The sequence below is a fragment of the Vulpes vulpes genome, chromosome 1 (genome assembly GCF_048418805.1).
Source record: "Vulpes vulpes isolate BD-2025 chromosome 1, VulVul3, whole genome shotgun sequence".
Classification (NCBI taxonomy): domain Eukaryota; kingdom Metazoa; phylum Chordata; class Mammalia; order Carnivora; family Canidae; genus Vulpes; species Vulpes vulpes.
Window position 1 is genome coordinate 111,670,317 of NC_132780.1, and position 13,103 is coordinate 111,683,419.

The 13,103-nt window shown below is 37.0% G+C and overlaps 1 protein-coding gene and 1 pseudogene across 1 annotated transcript in view; both read right to left on the reverse strand.

Moving 5' to 3' along the window:
• MORC1 (MORC family CW-type zinc finger 1) overlaps positions 1-13,103 on the reverse strand; it is a 169,614-nt gene that overhangs the window by 82,841 nt on the left and 73,670 nt on the right. The window lies entirely within an intron of this gene.
• Positions 8,052-9,733, reverse strand: LOC112913651 (ERI1 exoribonuclease 3-like; annotated as a pseudogene).

Genomic DNA, 13,103 nt, shown 5'->3' on the forward strand with positions numbered 1-13,103 from the left:
AAGAAGGACATATTACAATTCATACCCCAGAAATACAGAAGATAAGAGAATTATGAACAATTATATGCCAGCAATTTGCATAATCTAGACGAAATGAGTAATTTCCTAGAAAGACACAAATGTCTAAGACTAAATTATGAAGAAATAGAAAATCTGAAAAACTTGTAACTAGTAAGGAAGGCTTAATCAACAATTAAAAATTTCCCAACAAAGAAAAGCTCAAGACCAGATGGCTTCACTGGTGATTTCTATCAAACATCTAAATAACAATTAATGCCTCTCCTTCTCAAACTCTTCCAAAAAACTGAAAAGGAGGGCACACTTCCAAACTCATTTTACAAAGCCAGCATCATTTTGATTCCAAATCCAGATGACACCACAAGAAAATAAAAGTACAGGCTAATATTACCAATGAATACAGATGGAAGACTCCTCAAACTATTCAATAGTACAAAAAAAAAAAAAAGGATCATATGCCATGATCAAATGGGACTTATCCCTGGATAGAAGGGTGGTTCAAATACACAAATCAACAAATGCATACACCACATTAATAGAAGGAAAGATAAAAAAAAACATATGATCATCCTAATAGATATAGAAAGGGCATTTGAGGACAACAATATGCAAAAGCATGAAACTTACATCATATGCAAAAAGTAACTCAAAATGAAGTACAGAATTAAATGTAAGACCAAAACTCATAAAACTCCTGGAAGAAAATGTAGGCAGTAGCTTTTGAACATCAATCTGAGCAGCTTTTTGGATCCTCTCTGGCAAAGGGAAGCAAAAGCAAAAACTTAACAAAAGGGACTACACCAAAATAAACACTGTGGCACAGCAAAGAAAACCATCAACAAAACAGAAAGGCAACCTACCAAATGGGAGAAGATATTTGCAAACGATAATATAGCAAATAAGGGGTTAATATCTAAAATATTGCACAGAAGATCCCACAAAGCTGGAGGCATCATAATTACAGACTTCCAGCTACATTACAAAGCTATAATCATCAAGACAATATGGTACTGACACACACAAAAAAAGACACATAGATTAATGGAACAGAACACCCAGAAATGGACCCACAACTATATGGTCAACTGATCTTCAACAAAGCAGGAAAGAATATTCAATAGAAAAAAAGTCTCTTCAACAAACGGTGTTGGGAAAATTGGACAGCCACAAGCCGAAGAATGAAACTGGACCACTTTCTTACACCATACCCAAAAACAAATTCAAAATGGATAAACGAGCTAAATGTGAAACAGGAAACCATTAAAATCCAGAGGAAAAGACAAGCAGCAACCTCTTCAACATTGGCCACGACAACTTCTTACTAGACATATCACCAGAGGCAAGAGAAACAAAAGCAAATATGAACGACTAGGACTTCATCAAGGTAAAAAGCTGCACAGTGAAGGAAATAATCAATAAAACTAAAAGGCAGTCTCTAGAGTGAATGTTTGCAAATGACATATCTGATAAAAGGTTAGCATCCAGAATCTATAAATAACTTACCAAACTTAGTATCCCAAAACAAATAATCCAATTAAGAAATGGGCAAAAGACATGAATAGACAATTCTCCAAAGACATCCAGATGGCCAACAGACAAATGAAAAGATGCTCAATATCACTCATCATCAGGGAAATGCAAATCACAGCCACAATGAGACACCATCTCATACCTGCCAAAATGGCTAAAATTAACAACACAGGAAACACAATATTGGTGAGGATGTAGAGAAAGAGGAGCTCTCTTACACTGTTGGTGGGAATGCAAACTGGTGCAGCTACTCTGGAAAACAGCATGGAGATTCCTCAAAAAGTGTATATGTGTGTGTGTGTGTGTGTGTGTTTATAGTATCAATATATAATGGAATATTACTCAGCCATTAAAAAGAATGAAATCTTTCCCTTTGTAACAACATGGATGGAGCTAGAGTATATTATGCCAAGAAAAATAAGTCAGTCAGAGAAAGACAAATATCATATGATTTCAATCAGATATGGAATTTAAGAAACAAAACAGATGAACATAGGGGAAGAGGGAGGAAGAGAGAGAGGCAAACCATAAGAGACTCTTAAGTATAGAGAACAAACTGAAGGTTCCTTTAGGGGAGATGGGCGGGGGATGGGCTAAATAGGTGATAAGTATTACGGGGGCACTTGTGATGAGCAATGGGTGTCATATATAAGTGACGAATCACTAAATTCTACTCCTGAAACCAATATTACACTATATGTTAACTAACTAGAATTTAAACAAAACAAAAAGATATAAAGAACTCACTCAACTCAATATTAAAAAAATCCAATTAAAAAATGGGTACATGACTTGACACATTTCTCCAAAGAAATATGGATAGGCAATAGACACATGAAAAGATGCTCAACATCACTAACAATTTAGGAAATACGAATCAAACCACAATAAGATTATAAGATTACCACCTCATAACTGTCAGAATGGCTATTATCAAAAGACAAGAAATGACAAGTGTTGGAGAATGGATGTGGAGGATGTGGAGAAAAGGGAACTCTGTGCAAAGTGAGTGTTAATGCAAAATGATGCACCCACTATGGAAAAAGTATGAAGTTTCAAAAAACTAAAAATAGAACTACCATATGATCCAGCAATTGTACTTCTAAGTATTTACACTAATTCAAAAAGATATATGCATCCCTATGTTTATTACAGCATTATTTACTACAGCCAGGATATGGAAACAACCAAGGTGTCCATCAACAGATGAATGGATAAAGAAGATACGGTATATACATACAGTGGAATATTACTAAGCCATAAAAAGAATGAAATCTGTCATTTGTGACAACCTGGATGGACCTAGATGATATTAAGTTAAGTGAAATAAATCAGACAGAGAAAGAAAAATACCACATGATTTCACTTATATGTGGAATCTAAAGCAAAACAAAATAGAAACAAACTCATAGAGAAAAATCTAGTGATTTCCAGTTGGGATGAACAAAACAAGGGAAGAGAATTAAAAGTTATGAACTTCCAGGGTTCCTGGGTGGCTCTGTCGATTTAGCATCCAACCCTTGATTTTGGCTCAGGTCATGATCTCTGGGTCATGGGACTGAGCCCCCCATGGGGCTCTGCACTGAGAGGAAAGGCTGCTTGAGTTTCTCTCTCCCCATCTCCCTCACTCCCTCTCCCCATGCAATCTCTCTAAAATAAATAAATGAATCGAAAGAAAGAAAAGAAAGAAAGAAAGAAAGAAAGAAAGAAAGAAAGAAAGAAAGAAAGAAAGGAGGGAGGGAGGGAGGGAAGGAAGGAAGGAAGGAAAAAAGAAAGAGAAAGAAAGAAAGAAAGAAAGAAAGAAAGAAAGAAAGAAAGAAAGAAAGAAAGAAAGAGGGACGCCTAGGTGGCTCAGCAGTTTAGTGCTTGCCTTCAGCCCAGGGCATGATCCTGGAGTCCCGGGATCGAGTCCCATGTCGGGCTCCCTGCATGGAGCCTGTTTCTCCCTTTGCCTGTCTCTCTGCCTCTCTCTCTCTCTCTCTCTCTCTCTCTCTGTGTCCTCATGAATAAATAAAATCTTAAAAAAAAAAAAGAAAGAAGGAAGGAAGGAGGGAAGGAAGGAGGAAGGAAGGAGGGAAGGAAGGAGGAAGGAAAGAGAAAAGGCGCAAATTTCTAGTTATAAAATAATAAGATACAGGGATACAAAGTACAATATAGGGAATATAGTTAATAATATGTAACAACTTTGTATGATGACAGATGACAGCTACATTTATCATGGTGAGCACTTCTAATATATATAAATGTTGAATCAGTATGTTGTACACTTAAAACTAATTTAATAGTGCATGTCCACTACACTTCAATTAAAAAAAAGAACACTGACAAAATTCATTATCTTCTTAAGATAAAAACTCTCAACAAATTAGGTATGGAAGGAATGTACCTCAATACAATGAAGGCTATTATGTAAAACCCATAGCTAATATTATATTCCATAGTGAAAAGTTAAAAGCTTTTCTTCAAGATTAGGAAAAATACAAGGATAACTATCCTTATCATTTCTATTCAACATTGTACTGGAAGTCCTAGTTAGAGCAATTAGATATGAAGAAAAACAAATAGCATACAAATTAAAAAGGAAGAGCACAAAAAAAATTTTCTGGTTTGTAGATGACATGATAGTATACATGGAAACCTAAGACTCTACCAAAAAACTGCTAGAACTAATCAGTAAAGAGAAAGGGTACAAAATCAACATACTAACATCAGTTGCATTTCTGCCACTAACAATGAACTGTCTGGAAGAGAAGCCAAGAAAGCAATCTCATTTACAATATCAAAAACAATAAAATACTTAGGATTAAATTTAACCAGAGGTAAAAATCCTATATTCTGAAAACTGTAAGACACTGATGAAAAAATCTGAAAAGATACCAAATAAGTGGAAGGATATCTCACGTTCTTAGGCTGGATGAATTAATATTTTTTTAAATGTCCATACCACTAAAAACAATCTACAGATTCAGTGCAAAAGACATATACAAAAAACAATCTCCAAATTTGTATGGAACCACAGAAGACCCTGAAAAGCCAAAACTACCTTGAAAAAGAAGAAAAAAGCTGGAGACATCACACTTCCTGATTTTAAGACATATTACAAAGCTACAGTAATTAAAACAGTATGATAGTGGCATAAAAATAGACACATAGACCAATGGAGCAGAAGAGAAAGCTCAGAAATAAAACTAGTCTTATATGGTCAACTAATCTTTGACAAGGGTACCAAGAACACACAATGGGGGAAAGACAGTCTCTTCAATGTACGGTGCTGAAAAAACTGGATATTCACATGCAAAAATATGAAACTGGGCCCTATCATATATCACTTATAAAAATGAACTCAAAATGGATTAAAGTCTTAACCATAAGTCCTGAAACCATAGAACTCATAGAAGAAAACAGGGAAAAAGCTTCTTGACACTGTTCTGTTTTGGATGTGACACCAAAGGCACAGGCAACAAAAGCAAACAAACAAAACATAAAAATCAAACAAAAAACAAGCGAGACTATGTCAAACTGCAAAGCTTCTGCATAGCAAAGAAAACAATCAGTAAAATGAAAAGACAACGTACAGGAGGAGGAAAATATTTGCAAACAGTGTAGCTGATAAAAAGGTAAAATGTAAAATACACAAGGAAAAAAAAACAAATAAAATAAAATAAAATAGACAAGGAACTTGTACAATAGCAAAAAAACAAAAAACAAACAAACAAAAAAAACTCACACTCTGATAATAAAATGGGCAAAGGACCTGAATAGATAGTCGGCCAAAGGTACATGAAAAGTTGTTAATCATCAGGGAAATGCAAGTCAAAAGCACAACATGACTTCATACCTGGTAGGATGGCTGTTGTCAGAGACAAGATAACAAATGTTGATGACGATACCGAGAAAAGGGAACCCTCATGCACTGTTGGTGGGAATGTAAATTGGTACAACCATTATGGAAAACAGTATGGAGTTTTCTCAAAATATTAAAAATAGAACTACTATATGACCCAGAAATCCCACTTCTGGATATACATCAGAAGGAAATGAAATCAGTATCTTAGAGAGATATCTGGACTTTCATGTTCACTTTGTTCATAATAGCCAAGATACAGAAATATGGAAACCTATATGTCCATTGATGGATGAATGGTTAAAGAAAATACGATTAGATAACAGAATATTATCCAGCCATAAGAAGTTGGACATCCTGCCATCTGCAACATGAATGAACTTGAAAGCCATTATCTTAAATGAAAAAAAAAAAAAAACAAAAACAGAGAAAAACAAAACACTGTATGGTATCATCCATACACAGAAATCTAAAGAAAAAAAATACAGTTGAACTCATAGAAACAGAAAGTAGAATGGTGGTTGCCAATGGCTATAGGGCCGGGGAAATGGGGAAATGCTGGTAAGAGGGTAAAAGCTTTGAGCAATATGGTGAGTTGAGGATCTAATGTATGGCATGGCAACTATGATTAGTAGTACTGTACTGTGTACTTGAAATTTGCTAAGAGAATAGATCCTAAGCATTCACCTCCACACATATGCAAAAAGATAACTGTGGGAGGTGAAGGATGTGTTGATCAACTTGACTGTGCTAAATATTTCACAATGTATATGTATATCAAATCACCATGTTGTAAATTTTAAATACATACAATTTTTTAAATAAATTATATCCTAATATAGCTGGAAAAGAATTCTTGTCTATCCTAGTCTAGCAAGAACCGTAAAATTAATAATTATCATTCATTATTCTTTTTTTTAAGATTTTATTCATTTATTCATGAGACACAGAGAGAGAGGCAGAGACACAGGCAGAGGGAGAAGCAGGCTCCTTGCGGGGAGCCCAATGTGGGACTTGATCCCAGGACACCGGGGTCACAACCTGAGCCAAAAGCAGACGTTCAACTACTGAACCACCCAGGCATCCCCATTTTGTTAATGTCTTGATAAGGGTTTTTTTTAATTGCTCCTTCATATAGAAACAAATTAAGAGAGGTAAAATTTCAAAGTTTGAAAAGAATTTGATTTTTTAAAAAATCTTTATATCTTAAATATTTCCACTCATAAAGAGTACTATGAAGGGGCGCCTGGGTGGCTCAGTCTGTTAAGCACCTGCCTTTAGCTCAGGTCATGACCCCAGGGAGCCTGACTTGGGTCTTGATCCCAGGACCCTGCTTCTCCCTCTCCTCCTCACTTACATTCTCTCTCACTGTCTCTATCGTTATCTCTGTCTCTCTCTCAAATAAATAAATAAAATCTTAAAAAAAAAAAGAGTACTAAGAAGATAACCCAAATTTTATTAACTCCAAGATTATATTAACATTATCAAGGCATTCTGATCTGAAAATTCAGTTTATTTTGCAAACAGGAAATGGCTGCAAGCACACAGGTAATATTTAAAATTATAAGAGAAAACATACCTTGAGATTTTTGCTTGAATAATAAACAAGCTTGTTAAATTAGTGGAATAATCAGGGATTCATGCACACAGAATTAAAGTCCTAATTTCTAGAATGAGTATCTGAAAGCAACTGAAAATTTAATTTACTGCTAGCTATGTATAGAGTACTTTACTCAGAAGATTTCAAATGTTTAAATTAATCTGATTAATTTTTCAGGAGCCTTTTAAAACTCAGGAAAAACAATGGGAACTGTTGTAATAACTTACTAAACATTTCCCAAACACCAGTAACTAAAAGAGCAGCTCACAAAGACTCTGCATCTTAAAAAGAGGAGAAGCATAACATCCTCCTAGATGTTTCATATCTATTCACAGAATGTACAAAGACATCCAGGGAATCAATTAGCCAAGAGAAGAAGTAATAAAATTCAGTAATAAGCTACCAAAGCAAAGCTGTAATGGTTTCAATCAAAATAAGGAAGGCTAAAACAGTTATGAAATCAAAGGACCAGGAAATCATAAGATGAAGGTGCTCAAATCAGGTCCCTGACTTCAGGTAGTTCTGCAACTAAATAGATGATTATATTCTATTTTTAAAGATCTCCTGAGATAGAAATTACACATCCATCCTCAGGGGACTGGACAGCATGCCTCCTCCGCTGTTGAAATTGTCCTGTTGATCATTACCCCTCATTCTTAGCTAAGGCAGACATCAGACCCTTCCTAAGTTGATCCATGTGTGATCACTGATCATTTATATTCATGATGGAGTCTCTTGGTTAGAGATGGCAAACTGGTTTCAACCAACATGCCCACCCCAATCAGTTCGGAGTGATACCTGTACACTCTTGAGGAGGGTTCTGAAGCCAATGGCCACGGCGGCTTAGAGAGTCAGCAGGGCCCGTGGCACAGGACCTGCTACATGACCATCTTCCCCAAGTACTTTATGTGAACTGACGGACAGCAAAGCAAGATGTCTTCAGTGCTGGGGAAGCTGCTGACAGCCCCTTGCCTTCCCTCCTGGGGCGAGCGGCCTGGGTTGGGCAAGTCTCACTTCACTGGGATGGTCCGTGGCAGCCACGGCCAGAATGTTTTCACTTCACTCTACTGTGAGCACAGTAGGCTCCAGGGCAAAGCTCCAGGAGTTGGAGGAATTGGTCCAACTCCCTGGAAGTGTCAACTTCATTACCTCACCCGGCAACATAGCATCATTTTCTCTTGTTCCATATCCGTAGTTTCCCATGAGAATCTCCTTAAGCTGCAAAATAATTTCAGAACCACTAACCCTGACCCCCAACCTGAGAAAATACGACAAAAAAAATAAACTGAATTCTGTGTGATTCTAGATTTTACTACCAAAACTACATCAACACATATTTGAAAAACTGTAGCGTATGTATGTATAAGGTATAATGCCGTTTTAGCCAATTTTTGGTAGACAGGGATTCCAAGATTCCAAACCAAGCCCCCTAAGGGCTCCCTGGCTCCAGCAAGGCTCACACGCCTTGCCTGTGCTGGACACTAGAAAGAAGAGGGTTAGGGGCCCCACGACAACAAGCTTTCAAAACCAAAACTGACAAAACTTAGTTTTCCTCTTTGTCATCCCTCAGGAAGAAAGAACTTTTACTTTCTCTTTTTAGGTTAAAATTTTTTAAAAATCATTTTCACTGCTTTTCTGTGCACACACTTAACTTTTCTAATTCCCTCTATAATGGGGAAATTAAAATTAGACATAATAATCTAATCTAAAGCATAGTCCTAGAATTGTGTCATTATGGGCAATTGCCTAGCCAGCCAGCTCACTCTCCTGAATATCTGGGTTAGCAAAGTTTCTTTCTACCAGGACTTACTGTATTCAGACATACACAAAGCCCACTGACTTACTTATGTTCTCAGAAATCTAAAGACTCAAACGTATTTTTTTTCTCATTTCCCTGACTAAATTTATTCAGTGACACATTCACAGTGGGGATGGGACGCAAGATGGGGCCTGATCTGACCTGGAGTCCTGGGGGCACCACATACCATGCACTACAGATGGGAGGGGGCACTAGGGGGCTTGGTGGCCCCAGCAGAGCCTGTGTACCAGGGGGGAGGCAGTGAGCACCTGGTCCTGCTAGCCCAGGCCACAATGGGAAGGACTAACACTGGGCTGAGGTGGAGGGGTTGGGGTGGGGGACACAATATGTCTGCTCCAAAGGGGCCGAGTGGCCAAGCCCTTCCCCAGGGCACAAGCCCACATAGCAGGCTGGGGGACACTCTGGATATAGAGCTGTGTAACTCTCCCTTTTCCCCTCAGGAGGGGGAAAGGAGGGTCTGGGCTGGGCCAAGCAGCTACCCTGTCCTGCCCCACCCTGTCCTTGGCCAATCAGACTGGCTTGACAATGAGACTTGGTATACAAGTATCTTCATGATGTTAGAGATGTTCTTACAGTCATCCGTGCCTATGTGTTACAGGCTAAGGCCCTTGTTTGTGTCTAGAAGTCCATTTTTGGGCCAGCAGCCCATGGTGAGGCTGTAAACCTTTTTTAGATTAATCCACTGCTTGAAGTAATCTTCCACTGGCAAGCCCAAATACTGGCACTGGCCCAAGGCCCAGGAGCATGATTTTCAAGTCCCAGTCTCCATAGGTGACAAAAGTTGACTTGACGTTTGGATGACCCTCTCCAGCACTTGCTGTAGGCTTGGCAGACCATCCACTACGGCATGAATAATCCCAGTGAGCTCTCAGAAGGGGGTAGGCTGTGGATGCACCGCGGGCTGGGCATGATCAATCTCCATGATCTGACCTCATAGCTTCAGGATGGGGAATGCAATGATTTCCTATATGTACTCTGACTCTGGCTGATGCAACCTACTTTTTTTCTTAATACAATTTACATTTAATTCTGACAGCAATGTTTTAAATTCAGTCATTAAGCTGCAACCTACTCTCCTTTACTGAGGCTCACACAAGTGGACTAATAGAGTTTTGAGGTCTTGCTTCTGGTATGGCAGGGGAAATGAGACTATAAGAATAAAAGTGTATTTAATTCCAGACAAAAGAAGGCTACTAGGCTTTTTAGTATTTTATTTGCAATATAGGCGAGATCCTCCAAGATATTTTAGCATGAAAATTCATTGTAGATGTAAAAAATGTCATTATCATGATAATAATACAAGTGCAGTCAGAAAGAAAAGGAAGCATAAGTACTGTCGATGGTGATAATTTCAATTACCAGGTGAAAGCAGTGTAAATGGATAAAATCTAAGAATGTGATTTTTTTTAAAACAGAAATCAATTCAATGAACTTCTGAACCATCCCACTATTTGCTGAGAACTGGCATGAAGTAATGATTTTAAACAGAGTATATATTCATGCCATATAAGTCAGGCAAATGTCTGTATCATTTTTATTGCTTTAATTTCATCTCTAATAAAGCTTTTATTCAATACAAGTACTTTTTATCAGTATAGAGTTCTATGTTGTTTCTGTCAAAAAGTTCACATAGGTTACCAAATGGAAGATGAAAAAAGTTTTTCTTGATAAGAAGTATTAGAGTGAATAAATGATAAAAATATGATAGAATTAGGATAGAAGATTTTGGAACCCCTAAGGGATCTGAGTATTAATCATTAACTGCTAACATCATTAAAAGAGAGAAACTCAGACAACCTGATGGCTGAACACAAGACTACCTATGAAGCATCTTGACAAAAAACAAATGAATAAACACTACGTCTGAATCTGGTCAAGCTGCTAGAGTCTTCTAATTTTCAGAAAAAGCAACAGAACGAAAGAACCTGTTAAACCACACCCAGTAATGCTTCGAGCAAAATTTAGAGCATGTGACAACTATGAAACGACCAGCCCAGTTTTCCCTACAAATAAATCATAAGGAAAAACAAGAAAGAGAAACAGGAGGATGGGTGAAAAGGACCATGAATTATATTAGGACAGGAGATAATTAGAAATATAACAATGGACTGGCTATTTTTATGGTATTAAAAAAATACTGATAATTTTCTAGGGTTATGTTTATAGTGTTGGTTATGTTTTTAAATGGAGTTCTTTCTTCTAAAAACACATGATAAATACATTTGATATAATTATATAATGTCTGGAATTTTCTTCATAATTTAACTGTTGAGTAGGGGAATATAGATGAAACCAATTTGCCCAGGAGTCGATAACTATTGAAGCTGGATGATGGATTTATGGGTATCATTATAATATTCTTTTTTATTCTGTCTAATTTCACAATTTCCCATATATATTCATTTGCTAGAGCTGCCATAACAACAACAACAAAAACCACACTGGGTGGCGTAAACAATGGGAACTTATTTTCTCACATTTTCTTTTCTCTACACACACCCAGTCCCTGGACTCTCTTCTGTCCAGATTTCCTCTTCTTATAAGGATATTGGTTGGACTGGATTAGGGCTCAATCTAACTGCCCCGTGTTTAACTTAATCACCTTTTCAAAGGCCCTGTCTCCAAACGGTCACATTCTGAGGTCCTAGGGGTCCAACATATGAATTCTGATGAAACAATTCAGTCTGTAATACCAGAATGAAAAATTTCAAAATAAAACATAACATATAAGGGGCACTTGGGTGGCTCTGTCCATTAAGCATCTGACTTTCACATAGACCATGATTTCTGGGTCCTGGGATGGAGCCCTAAATAAGGCTCCTTGCTCAGCGGGGAGCCTGCTTCTCCCTCACCCTCAGCCCCTTCCCCTGCTCATGCTCTCTCTCTCTCTCATGTACACAAAATCTTTAAATATATATATATATATATATATATATATATATATATATAACATATAATATTGAAAATATATTTTAAATGAAATAGAATACATAAAATCTGTAACTTCAAAAACTAAAAAGAGATGAATTACTTCTTGACCTACATCTCCAAATAAACTTCTCATAGTCTCACCTTTTAATACTTATATAGACCTCCTCAGTCAACATGTATCTGCAGCAGAAATGTTGCGTTTTTCTTGTAGTGCCTTTCTGAGATCTTACAGACTTATGCACATCATAAGAGAAACAATATTTGCTGTGAGAAGCTAACTATATCTAGCTATTAGAGTGTTAGAGATTGAATGACTAAATTCATATATTGCAATTTAATCCCCAGTGTGATGGTATTTGGCAGTGGGTTCTTTGAGAAGTAATTAGTTCATGTGAGTGGAGCCCTCACAATGGGATTAGTGCCCTTATGAGAGACCAGAGAGCTAGCTCAATCTATTTCCACCAGGTGAGGGTATAAGAAATCAGCGGTCTGCAAACTGGGAGACAGCTCTAACCAGAATTCAACCATACTGGGACCATGATCTTGGACTTCCAGCCTCCAGAACTGTGGCAAATATATTTATGCTGTTCATTAACCACCAGTTTGTAGTATTTTGTTATAGCAGCCCGACCTAAGACATAAAGCATCATCTATTTTTTAAACCATTCAGCTAACAAATATTATCTCTCATTTTCAAAATTATACACAAACTGAGAAATTGATGTGAGATAATAGCCTAAGTAGGAAGATTGGTAAATGATTAATTTCTTTATCCAGTATTCCATTTCTACCTCCGTGAAGGGACAAGAGCTTGATTTAAATTTTATGCAACAGGATTTAAATGAAATCATAGAGAAAATTCTGGAAAAATAGCATATTAGTTAGAAGTCAATAAGAGATTCCTGAAAGGATGGGCCTAGTAGCATTTAATAGGACTAAATGTACGATTCTATCCTAGGGTCCAAAAATACTGGGAAAAAAATGTAAGATGTATAGCTTAACAAGAATATGCATTAAAATTTTCATTAAAGATTTTAATTGGCAATAAAGACACTGGAAGTCAATAATGTGCTTACTGAAAGTTAATATATTAGGCTGCATCAATAGAATTACAACAACCTAAGAGAAAGAGATGATGATCCTATTTTATTCAAGGCTGAGTTTCATCTGAAATTTTTGTTTCTACATGGCCAGCACCCTTTATAAAGTATAATGTTAAAATAGTGACTTTATTTAACACCTTGTCAAATGAAGACTAGCAACAGGAGTTGGAAATATTACAATAAAATAAGACTGGAGAGAGACAGAATGGGGCTGTCCTTTGGAAAGGCTTTTGGCCTATCCTTCATGGCCCTAGGAGG